At 47.6% G+C, this 13,062-nt stretch overlaps 1 protein-coding gene across 9 annotated transcripts in view; it reads right to left on the bottom strand.

Annotated features, from left to right (window-relative positions):
* Dusp10 (dual specificity phosphatase 10) overlaps positions 1 to 13,062 on the bottom strand; it is a 550,627-nt gene that overhangs the window by 114,738 nt on the left and 422,827 nt on the right. The window lies entirely within an intron of this gene.

The raw sequence follows: 13,062 nt of genomic DNA on the forward strand, positions 1-13,062 counted from the left end.
TAGTAGCTAACGTCCTGTGCCTCAAGACCAGTAGCCCCAGTTACCCCAAAAGTGTCACTGGAGAAAATGGAGTGATACGGGAAGACAGTTATAGAATGTCCACTGTGTTGGTAAGGGATGCCCAGACGGCTGAACAGAGAATCCTCTGTGGGATGGGCAAGCCTTCACACTCCCCTTCCAGAGTTCACCAAGTGGGGCAGTAGGAAGCTTCACCCCCATTCTTGCGTCTGCCTTGCCTTAGGCCAGCCTTCCCTGCTTCAGTCCTGGCCCACAGCAGGTCAGGAGCCCCCTTTCCAGTGGCCACTTCCTTCACGGCTCTAATGCTGTATAATGTGCCATTAGCTTTACCTGAGGTGGTGACATCTCTGTCCCACCAACTAAGCAGGCCCAGTGCTAGGCTGCGGTCTTGGTTAATGGGATGAGACTGGAGCTCTGGAATGTTACTGAGCTTTATCTAAAAACCAAAGACAGTATGTGTGTGTATAATCTTTAGATAAATGCAATATATTTAAAACAAGGGACATTTATTGAGATCCATCAATATGGATGTGTTTGCTATCCATCCATTATCTTTAATTTATTCTTGTTTGCAACACTGGGGATGGAACCCAAAGCTCCATGCACGCTAGGCAAGCCCAACTCCAGTGCTCTTACTAACTTCTCAGCATCTCTGTGCATCTCTATACATGTACAGACGTGTGTGTGTGCATCTCTATACATGTACAGACGTGTGTGTGTGTGCATCTCTATACATATACAGACGTGTGTGTGTGCATCTCTATACATATACAGACGTGTGTGTGTGTGTGTGCATCTCTATGTATGTGTATAAATAGTCCATACATAGTACTAATTCAATAAAACCTAAAGCTAAAAGAGATTGGTTATGGGTCCAAATGCTTTAGCTTCTGCTCTTGACTTCCCTCATAGTAATGGACTGTAGCCTGGAGTTGTAAGGCAAATGAACCCCTTTCCTCTTCCGTGTTGCTTTTGGTCTGGGTAGTAACAGAAATAAAAGTAAAATAATGTTCAGCAGTGTAGGGTCTGAATATGAAACATTGTTTAAATCCATAGCAAAGGTGCATTCACTCATTTGTTCATTCTATAGATTCCTCACCAGGCATCACCCAGGGCAGTAAGAATAAAAGACTGTAGTGCCAGGTGGATGTGCTGGTTACTTCATGCCAGGAGACATATGTCCCACTCAGCAGAATTCACACAGGCAGGAGGGTCAGCATGTGGCCTGAGAGGGTGAGGATGTTTATCTGTCCTCCCTTCTGCCAGACCTAGTGCAGACATTCTAGTCCGCGTCAGCCTGATGTGTAACTTACCTATCTCTACTGTTCAGCTTGGCTCTCACCAGACCTAGTGCAGACATTCTAGTCCGTGTCAGCCTGATGGGTAACTTACCTATCTCTATTGTTCAGCTTGGCTCACAGGTGAGCAGCCTGAGGCCACATGATAACAGTGAGGGCTTGTACCAACTGTCAAAGCCTGTGTTCTTGTTATCCCACCTGCTGTTGACTAGGAAGACTTTGTTGTTGTCCTTTGGACAAGGGATATTTTGTTTCTTGTCAGAGAAAACCTAGGAACTATTGTCATTTGTCTTAGCCCAGAGGAAACGAAAGAGTGTAACAAGTCCAGTAACAAGTCCATAAATGTTCCCTGCATACTTAGGGTCAGCCCAGCTGAGGCATCTGGCAAAGGTGCCTACGTCTGTAAAGGATGACAGCCACCTGAAGGGAGAGGCCTGGAGCTAGTCAGCACTGCCAGGGCACAGCCCAGGTCAGGAGGTCCTGGCTTGGGAAGGGGTAGGATTTGACAAGAAGTGGCTCCACAGGTCAGATCAGTGAGCTCTTTGAAAAGGCAGTGTCATAGCAGAGGAAACAATGGGGATCCTCATCCAAAATACAAAAGCTTAGCTTGTGCCAAGATCAGTCTAACCTGGCAGATGGGTCAGGAAGCCAGTGATTCTTCCAGGGAAGGCTTCAGAAGCTGTCAGATCAGAGCATCACTGTGGGTCAGAAGATGCTGCCTCTCGAAAGCTGTGTGTGTGTGTGTGTGTGTGTGTGTGTGTGTGTGTGACACAGATACAAAGGTGAGGTCAGAGTCCCAGAGGGTCCGTGAATCATGGCTGCATGGGGTGGGAGCCGTTGGAACAGACCCTTTTGGAAAGACAGGTGGGACCACAGAAATATACATCGCTTTTGTAGTCAAGTATGGGTTAATGGTGACTGGGCACACATCATTGTACATATAATCCTCTGTAAAGAGATAAATAGGTGCTTTGTGACCGAGGCCTGCAAGAATGGACATGCTCTGTCTGCAGTGTTCCAAATCCTGCTGGTCAGCAGTCTCCAATCCAAGGAGAGTTTCCCTAATCCCGCTTCTGCATTAAGTAATTCTCAAAGGCTGCACTTCCTGGTCATTGGGAATGGTTCAATAAGACGCAAGTGAACTTCATTTGTCCAGTTTGTGGCTTGGGCTCATATTCCCATTAGGTTTTCCACCTGCATGAGTGGGTGTGTCCTGTTCACTCCGAACAGCAGTCTCCCTGGTGGCCATCAGCACATAGCCAAAATCCGCATTTCCTTTACAGGATGGTATCCCCTAAGCTGGGAAGTCCATTTGTCCCTGTTGTCGTCTTCAGAGAAAATACTTCTGTCAGCTTTCCAGATTTGAACACCAGGAGAATGCTGAAGCCCCATTAGGAAGTAGCGCTTCCATGGCCAGTTGAACTGTGAATATGACAGTGTGACCTCCCAGCATAGGTTTTTTTGTTTTGTTTTGTTTTGTTTTGTTTTGTTTTGTTTTTCGAGACAGGGTTTCCCTGTAGTTTCTAAAGCCTGTCCTGGAACTAGCTCTTGTAGACCAGGCTGGCCTCGAACTCAGAGATCCGCCTGCCTCTGCCTGGGATTAAAGGCGTACGCCACCACCGCCCGGCCCCAGCGTAGGTTCTTTACCCTCCAGCCATTACTGCCTTCCAGAGTGGGTCCTGGTTTCAGTGCTAGGAGTAGGCTTCTGTGCACAGCTACTGTCTAGTTCTCAGGACCATGGAGTGCTGAGAAGCCCATGCATTATCTATAGGGTCTCTTCATAGAGATCTGATCATAAACCAGTGTGGGAGCGTGTTCTGCTATGTCCCCGCCCCGCTGTAAGACTCAGAATTAAAAATAACTACAGGGTCTAGTTCAGTGCTGTTGGCCTTCACTTGCAATAATAGATAAAAATAAGAGAACTCATCAAACATCAAAGTAAAAACTCCAATTGTAGCCAGTCCTGGAAGGCATCAGGCTTTGCGTCCCTGCTGCAGGGCGGCTGTCACCTTCCGTGTGCGCGTCCTTCCCTAAGAGCCCTCATTCCGGTACTCAGCCCGGGCCCAGTTCCAACTCATCACACAAGTCTTTGGCTGCCTTGAAGGAATTTGCAGCCCTGTGTTTCCACTGGGGTGGAGAGGAAGAGAAAGGAAGTTTTTTGAAGCCTCACACACTCACCTCTGCTCTTTTGAAAAGGAAGCTGGCTCTTAGCTCACTACCCTGGAGTCCTGATAGCTCTCATGCCTGAGAGCGCCTGAAGGGTCCCTGAGTTTACCCAAATGGGCACCATGGCAGTACAGTCTGTTTGTTCCTATAGTACCTCCTCCTTAAAAAATTTCAACACGAGTGCAATCTTTTTTCCCTCATTTTAATTGTTTTGATAGACATGTGCTGTACATTTTTCCCCACTCTCCTTCCCTCCTCCCCCTGCCCTCCATGCTCCCAATTTACTCAGGAGTTCTTGGCTTTTTTCCCCCTTCCTAGGCAGATCCATGTATGTCTCTCTTAGGGTCCTCTTTGTTACTTAGGTTCTCTGGGATTGTGGCCTGTAGGCAGGTTGTCCTTTGTTTTGTCTATTGTCTACTTATGAGTGAGTATATTATATTTGTCTTTCTGAGTCACCTCCTTCAGGATGTTTTCTTTTTCTAGTTTTGTCCATTTGCTTGCAAATTTCAAGATGCCCTTGTTTCCGCTGAGTAGTACTCCATTGTGTAAATGGACCACATTTTCCTTGTCCATCTTCAGTTGAGGGGCATCTGGGTTGTTTCCAGGTTCCGGCTTTGACAAACAATGCTGCTATGAACACAGCTGAGGAGATGTCCTTGTGGTGTGATTGTGCCTCTTTGGGGTACATGCCCAAGAGTGGTATTGCTGTGTTCTGAAGTAGGTTGAGTCCCAATTTTCTGAGAAACTGCCATACTGATTTCCAAAGTGGCTGTACAAGTTTGCATCCCACCAGCAATGGAGGAGTGTTCCCCTTACTCCACATCCTCTCCAGCGTAAGTTGTCAACAGAGTTTTTGATCTTGGCCATTCTGACAGGTGTAAGATGGTATCTCAGAGTTGTTTTGATTTGCATTTCTCTGATGAATAAGGATGTTGAACATTTCCTTAAGTATCTTTCGGCCATTTGAGCTTCCTCTGTTGAGAATTCTCTGTTTAGATCTGTACCCATTTTTTATTAGATTATTTGGTCTTTTGATATCTAGTTTCTTGAGTCTTTGTATAATTTAGAGATCAGCCCTCTGTCAGATGTGGGGTTAGTGAAGATATTTTTCCCATTCTGTAGGTTACCATTTTGTTGACCATGCTCCTTGTTCTCAGTTTCAGGAGGTCCCATTTATTAATCGTTGCTCTCAGTGTCTGTGCTGCTGGGGTTATATTTAGGAAGTGGTCTCCTGTGCCAATGCGTTCAAGGCTACTTCCCACTTTCTCTTCTGTGAGGTTCAGTGTGGTTGGTTTTCTGTTGAGGTCTTCGATCCATTTGGACTTGAGTTTTGTGCATGGTGATAGATGTGGATCTAACACAAGTGCAATCTTGTCTTGGGAAATGGCATTCTTCCAGTTAGCAAGACCATCACCACAGAATGCACACATTAGAAAGAACACTATCTGGTCTTCCTTTAAAGGAGGAACAAACTGAGACTCTAAGATATTAGGTAACTTCTCTTAAGTTGATTAGCTTGGCCTCAGAGTGGTGGAAGAACCAGCTACCCCTGGTAATTTGAAGCATTCTTATTCTAAATCCAAGCCCTGCCCCTACCCTGTGACACCACCCTTCAATTACCTGGAAACTTGTGCTTGCTCCCTAGGGAATAAGGAATTGGGCAGTGGTAAATCCTGTTGGGTCTGAATGCTATGCCAGAGATGTGGTCATTGCAAAGACACTGAGGGCTGGCTCTCTCCACTTTTTGGTCCTCCCTCCCCCAACACCCATCCCGTTTCCAGGGTGAGGGGAGGTGAATGCTATAAGTTGATCTCTTCCATGCTTCAGGCTTATGTCTGTACTTCCAGGGAAATGGTTTTTTCTGCAGACCTGTCTGGGCCTGGCCAAAGGTGATCTTGACCTTGGAAAGACTTGTAAATTAATAACAGGAGCAAGAGTGGGGAAGAACTTTAACCTAGCTCACAGAATAATGTTAGGAAGTCAAACACCGTAGAAACTAAAGGACAGTGACCACAAATATGCCTGCTTACCCCCAGAGAATCCCGACTGACAGACAAGATGGGGTTTCTGTCCTGAGCCCGCTTGCCATTGTCTTTGTGATTCCTGCAAGAAAATAAAATAACAGGAAAGAATAAATAACTTGTATTAAGTCAGACATCCCAAGTTCAAATCAGCATAGAGACTCAAAGTCTACAACTTTGTAGAAAGAATTTTTACAATAAATGTCACCCTCAAATTCAGGGATGTCCTCCAAATTAGTCTAAGGCATGAGCATTTTTTTGTATCCATTCAGCTGCTCCCAGACCGCAGCAAGTTGGGTTTGGAGCTTCTGAACATCACAGTTTTTTTCTGCGCTCTTTTGGTCAGGAAATGCTGACTTAAAAGTCAGAAAAGGAGGGACTTGTGGTCTAGAGTTCAGGGGTTTAGTTTGGTTTTGATGTGCATTGGTGTGCTTTTGCTTGCATGTATATCTGTATGAGCATCTGGATTGGAGCTGCCTGTGTGTTCTAGGAACTGAACCTGGGTCCTCTGGAAGAGTGGCCAGCGTTCCCAACTGCTGAGTCATCTCTCCAGCCCTGGAGTTCAAGTTTAAATGAACATTTTTTTTTTCCTCAGAGCTGCCTAAGACATGTATGATTTTACAAGCACAACTCCTCTCAGCTTAGTATAGATGGTCCAATTGCCATGTTGGAAAATGAGGCCAAACTGGTGCAACAAGGAGCGAGAAAGGTGATCATTGAGATAATGTTCAAGATATCCTCTTCAGGCCTGAAGATGAACCTCAACTGCTCGGGTCAGCCTAGGAAAAGCCCTAGAGTGGAGCCCTAGACTGTCAGCACAGCCACGAGTCCATCTATCAGCTACCCACAGGGCACTGCAGGGGCTTGGAGATTAGAGAAAATCATCGGGGTCTTTGTGCCTGCAGGTGCCTTAGAGGTGCGGGTCCTATGGACCCTGGGAGCATCGGAGTTTTAGACTGCAGAACTGGACCAACAGCAACATCTGTCACAGCTGTACCAAACAACAGCAGTTAGTGCTGCTGTCCCAAACTCTTGTCTGTAAAAGAACATCTTGTTTGTAAAAATAGGTAAAGTGCACACTTGTTAACATTTTAAACTGCATAGCTCAGGGGCTGGAGATCTCAGTGGTAAGAGTGATTGGTAGCTGCTCTTTCAAAGGACCCAGGTTCAATTCCCAGAACCCACTTTGGGTGGCTCACAACCACCTGTAACAGGGGACCTTCTTCTGGCTTTCATGGGTACGTTGGGTACTGATGGAGGAGTGTCTATGTGTTAATTTTATTGGTTAATAAAGAAACTGCCTCGGCCCTTTAATAGGACAGAAAATTAGGTAGGTAGGCAGAGTAAACAGAACAGAATGCTGGGTAGAAGGCAGTGAGGCAGATGCTTCAGGCAGTCGCCATAGGCAGTTGCCATGCTTCTCTCCGAGATGGACGCAGGTTAAGATCTCTCCTGATAAGCCACCCCTCGTGGTGCTACATAGATTATTAAATATGGGTTAAGCAAGATATGAAAATCAACCAATAAGAGGTTGAAACTAATGGGCCAGGCAGTGTTTAAATGAATAGTTTCCATGTAATTATTTCGGGTGTAAAGCTAGCCGGGTGGCGGGACACAGCCCTGCCGCTCATTCTACAGGGTACCTTATGTGTGCGTGTGCACAAGCATGCATGCACACGCGTGCACACATATAGTTGAGCAACTGTCCCCAGGACTTCCTCACCTTGCAAAACTGACATTGGACTCCCATCAAACAGTTTGCCTATGCCTTCCCCCAGCCCCTGGCAACCACCCAAGTTGTAAGGCTGTTTCTATGACTTTGACCTGAGGGTGTTTTTGTTTGTTTGTTTTGTTTTGTTTTGTTTTGTTTTGTTTTAAAAAAAAAAAGATGTCTAAACTCTTTGTCTCTCTGCACCTGTAAGAGACTGAACCTATGTCACATACACAGTCAGAAGGAGAAGTAGCAGTCGGGTGGAGTCACCCACCGCAACCCTAGGTGGTGATCTGTGGTGAGCTGACTGTTCTCACTGTTGAAGGACTGGGGAGATGCTCACTGGGCCTCAGGATCCTGCACCCTTTTCGGCAAGAGAATGCAAGGTCCCTGTTCTTTCACAGGTCTCCCTATCTGTCACTCTGCCAGGGTGGGGTTATATTTACACCTTAAACCTTGACATTTTTCATGATTTGGGGGTTTTCCTTTAAGGTGGACCTTTGAGAGTCAGCCATGAGTAAAGTCCCCCTACTGTCTGAATGCTACTTTTTAGAAATCCGCTGTCTCAGGATGTTAGGGTCACCTCCGCCCCAGCGCCTCTGAGACACCTCTGCACCACAGCTGAGCTGTGGGGGTAGAAGCCAGGCTTCCATATTTAAAGCCAATATTAAGATGTATTAAAGCTGGTTCCTCATTTATGTTTGTCCCTTCACTGTAGCTCATGGTCACGCAATTGTTGGTTAAATTGCTTAGGTTTTCTTGAAGCAGGGTTTCAGGTACCCCAGGCTAGTGTTGAGCTAATCTTCCTGCTTTCACCTCTGCAGTGCTGTGATTATAGGCATGTACTACCATGCCAGGCTTTGTCTGATTTGCTTATTTAATTGCATTATTTGCATAGATACTTATCAGACTGAGGAAATCAGTTTGAGAGCTGAGCCCGTGTGAGTGAGGGTCATGTCAAGAAGCAGTGAGGTGGTGAGCTGGAGGGCTGAGGAAGAGGGTCTCTCACACTCAGGGGGCGCCCCCCCCGCCCCTCTTTACCCCCCCCCCACCCCTGCCACCGCCACTCCCTCCCTGTGTACCAGCCCTGGCAGCTTCTTTTTCTTTCACATGCCCAAGACTGTCACATGGCAGGGCCTCCTCAGCTCCTCTGCGGACCCTGGACCCAGCCCTATACAGCCGAGTTCTTCCCTACGCCCAGCTCTCTGTTCAGAGGCCATCTTTTGGAGGAGGCTTTCTTAAGCAACTGTCTGGCTTTCACTTTCACCCAAGGGTTGCAGATTAACTGGGGATGGAGGGCTATCCCTTTGGGCAACGGAGTGGGGGCTCCCTCTACTGAAATTCCTGGGACGCTGACCCGTCAGTCCCCCTGGTGGTCACACAGGCTTAGAGCTCTTCACTGAGCTGCAGTCTGCCATGAGTGTTTTTCTGGGTTGGTACTTTATAAGACTGACTGAAGACAGAGCTGTGTAGCTCAAGCTGGCTTTGAACTAGCTATGCACTCAAAGATGACCTTGAATTTCCGTTCCTGACTCTACCTCTGGGGTGCTAGGTTACAGGCATGGGCCACCACACTTGGGTTTTTTGTTTGTTTGTTTTGTTTTGTTTCAGTTTAGTTTTTCGAGACAGGGTTTCTCTGTAGTTTTTTTTTAATATTTATTTATTATGTATACAATATATGTATACAATCTGTATATGTGTGTATGCCCGCACACCAGAAAAGGGCACCAGACCTCATTACAGATGGTTGTGAGCCACCATGTGGTTGCTGGGAATTGAACTCAGGACCTTTGGAAGAGCAGGCAATGCTCTTAACCTCTGAGCCATCTCTCCAGCCCTTCTCTGTAGTTTTGTAGCCTGTCCTGGAACTAGCTCATGTAGACCAGGCTAGCCTCAAACTCCTGCCTCTGTTTCCTGAGTGCTGGGATTAAAGGCGTGCGCTACCACCACCTGGTTTACCACACTCAGTTTTAGGCAGCGCTGGATTACCGGCTCGGGGCTTCATACCCACTAGGTAAGTGCTCTACCAACCAAGCTACACCCAGCCTGTATTACAAGATGCTTATAAGGTGGCCTCTGAGGCATGTGGACTCACCCATCCCCGCCCCTCTTTGTTGAGCATTGACCCTGCGATACTTCTGGTGTGCTGTGGGGGCAAGAGCAGAGAAAACCCTGAAACGAAAAGAAGCCCAGGAAGGACTCTGCGCCAAGTCACTGTCCTGAGTGGGTCTGCTCCAGCGGTGGCTCATCACCTCTCCATGCCATTCTCTATCCGAGTCTCAGAGACAGTAGGGGGACTTTACTCACAGCTGACTCTCAAAGAAAAACCCCCAAATCATGAAAAATGTCAAGGTTTAAGGTGTAAATATAACTCCACCCTGGCAGAGTGACAGATAGGGAGACCTGTGAAAGAACAGGGACCTTGCATTCTCTTGCCAATGCTAACTCCTGAGCTTGTTGTAGTGTGGAGAGTTAGGGACAGAGGGGGTGGCCCGTGTGTGTGCTCTAGAGAGCCACTCAGAATACTCATGGAGAATTGCTCAATTCTCTGTGGCTAATCTGTGGAGAATTCCCAGAGAGGCAGCAAAAAGGTGTACAAGTTACTCCCAATCAACCTCAAAGTGACCACTGTGGACCTCTTGTGAGGTTTGGCCCTAAGGATGTCTCTAGTCAGATGGGTGATTGGTGTCATGAATATGATGACACCTTGCCGTGTCCTTCCCAGTCACCCACTTCAGGCACAGGGTCCCCACCCTCAGGATGTGAAAGGGGCCTCAGGAGGAAACCTCCAGCAGAGCTGGGATTCACCCCAGCTCTACCACGGTCCTTCACCCTTCCAGGAGCTGCTCCACAAGCCACATGAAAACTGTAGCATACAGCTCGGTCCCCTTGCTCCCCAGGAGGTGATTCCAGGCAATGCATTTCCTTTGTCTGACGGGAGTCCATGTTGTTAAGCCATGACAGGGACCTCGGATGTGGACCTCAGGTCATAGTTACATAAGTTGTTTTTTCAGGAACTTAGTGGTAGTTCAAACTGGTAGAAACACCTACCCTTGACTTGGGCTGTCCAGGTGCCTGGAAGGTCACCTCCTGACCTCACAAAACAAGACCCTTACCCCTCGGAACACCAACACTTCCCTTTTCTCTGTGCATCATAGGAAGAGCTGTGAGGTTTAATCAAACATGCAGACCACCAGCACATATAATGTATTTCCCCTTTTTACCTTGTCAAGAAGAGATCTCATCACATAGCGCAGGCTAACCTTGAACATGATTCCGCACCAGAAGGGACATCCCTCACTTCCTGCAGACACCACTTGATCTGTCCTGACCCAGCTGTGCAATAACCACCCTCAGCTCCTGTACAGCTTCTCCAGGCTTGCTTCACGGTACATACCACATGTGACACTCGTTGCGTTTTACATATGTCTGTACACATCTGTACACACATTTCCTCTTTCCTTTCTCTCCCCTCCCCCAGGGAGAATGGCCCATTAGAGAGGAACTTTGCTTTGCTATGTAGCTCAATTGCCGCCAAGTACCTCAGTGGCCAGTCACTAAATATTTGTTGAACAAACTAATGAAGTCTCTCCTCCTACTTCCAATTCTGTCTGTCCTGCTTCTACTTTCAATTTGGAGGTGGACTATGAACTCAACGTTTTACCCTGGCGATAATTAAAAAAAAAAAAAAAAAAGATTAGAATCACCTGAAGTGAAGGTGGCTTCATTTTAATCTGCTACCCAAATGTTCTGGATGCTGGTGCATGTGTTGGGGGAGGGGGTGCAGCTCTTCAAGAGAGCAAAAGTCACTCTGAAGTTTTTCCAGTTGTGTCACATGCTGAGCAGAAGCACGGGGCTCTTGGGATTTGCCCCTTGTCCTCTTCCCTCTCACTGGCTCCTGCTTCCTGCCAGAATAGTTAGTTCTACTCTGGGTTTTCTTTTTCTTTTTCTTTTCTTTTCTTTTCTTTTCTTTTCTTTTCTTTTCTTTTTCCTTCCTTCCTTCCTTCCTTCCTTTCTTCCTTCCTTCCTTTCTTTCTTTTTTCCTTTCTTTTGAGACAGAGTTTCTGTATGTACCAAGTAGCCCTGGCTGTCCTGGGACTTGCTAAGCACACCGAGCTGGCCTTGAACTCACAGAAATCCTCCTACCTCTGCCTTCCAAGAACTGGAATTAAAGGGATGAGTCAGCACACCTGGCTCACTCCCAACCTATAAAGGACTCCCTCCATCCCTTCTGCAAGAAACAACAGCAGGAAAACCTGTGGTGACCATGGAGGGGCCGTTTCCTTGTAATGTGTTGACCCAGCAAAACAGCCAGCAGCGTGGACTGACTCACAGACTTGGCTGCAGGGAAAGAAAAAGCCAAGAAGGAAAGGGAAGGTGGAAAATGTGGGCACAAAACCCAACCGTTTTGTGCTTTGTTTTGTACCTTGAACGATCCACCAAAATACCAAAAGTGTATTTTGTGTTTAGGTAGGCCCCAGTGGGCACCCACATCACACTTGTTCTTGAAGGTTAATTTGTTCAGTAAGTCAAGGTTGGCAGGCAGCCAAGGTTCACAAACCCAGTGTTTACTTTCTGTGGGCTAAGACTTCAGCCAGTGACACGAGATTATCCAGATAATTTAGGGCACGTTCCCCTCCGCGTTCAGCAGTAAGTTTAGAATTATCTCCCAAGAGTAAAGTTCGACTCTAAAATGCTTTTACTGTGAACTATAAGCACAGAGAGAGCATCAAATGTGTGTGCCTGGGAGAGTGAGTTACTAAGCCAAGCCCGGGGCCTAGGGAGCACAGGGAACAGCACACTAGGCAGGGGAGGGTGACCGCGAGGAGTCCTGGCTGAATAGCTGAACAAGCAAGCGCTGCCAGGTTTGAGTCCTCTGGTATTCTGGCTTCTCCTCAGACCCCCAGGGTGTGTGTGCTGTGAGCTAGGTGCTGCTAGGAAAAAATCTGGTCAAAGGACAAAAACTACCTTGGGTTTTCTTAGTCACCACTGAGACCTGAAACAATTGTTTGAAGGACCATCGGCACCCTCAGGTACTCTGAGAAGCAGGGTGTGTTGTACACCAGACATGCCTGAATATTTTGCACCCACACATCAGGACAGCCAGTTGCTTGGTGGCCATGACTTTGAGCAAGACTGCACTATGACTTGGGGTCTTCTGCACCGACTCCGGGGAGTGCAACTGTGTCCCTTGAGGTCCTGCATCCGCATCTGTCTGGGAGGCTCTCTGCCCTTTCCCTCAATTCACTTCCTCATTTCGATGGACCGCATCCTCCAGTGGTCTCCTGAGATGAGGTGGAGGGATCTGGATGAACAATGCTGCCTGGAGGCATCAGCTGGGATCCTGCTGCCCCAGACCCGCCTCTCCTCTCTCAGGACTGAGAGAGAAACCGTCAAAGTGGACAGAGTCTCAGAACACAGAGCCAAGAATTGAGTCTAGAGTGATTTATGTCTGCAATAGATGACAGTGGGAATGGTAGGTGCTGTAATCAAAAGCCCGTGTGTCTGGCAGTGTGGGTGCCACACAAAAGCTGCCCATCTAGTGCTGATCATGTTAGCTAGTATCCTGGCCAAGAATCAGACCCCCTACCTGGGCCCCTGGGCCCACTGAAAGCAACATCAGAGCCATATATTGGAACTTGTTTGTGAGCGCTGAGAATGCTGGGAGTCTCTGTAGCTAGTTTTACATCCCTGCCCACACCTGTCGGTCCTCTCCTGTTCCCTCGCTGTCCTGATACTGCACTCTGAGTGTCCCCACAGGGCGTGAGCGGCATCGGGAGCCACACCCTGGGTGTCTGGTCCTACCTCCCTTTCACACTGCACGTTTCAGAATGGGGAGCGGGGGAAC

This window comes from Arvicola amphibius, chromosome 12 (genome assembly GCF_903992535.2).
Source record: "Arvicola amphibius chromosome 12, mArvAmp1.2, whole genome shotgun sequence".
Lineage (NCBI taxonomy): Eukaryota > Metazoa > Chordata > Mammalia > Rodentia > Cricetidae > Arvicola > Arvicola amphibius.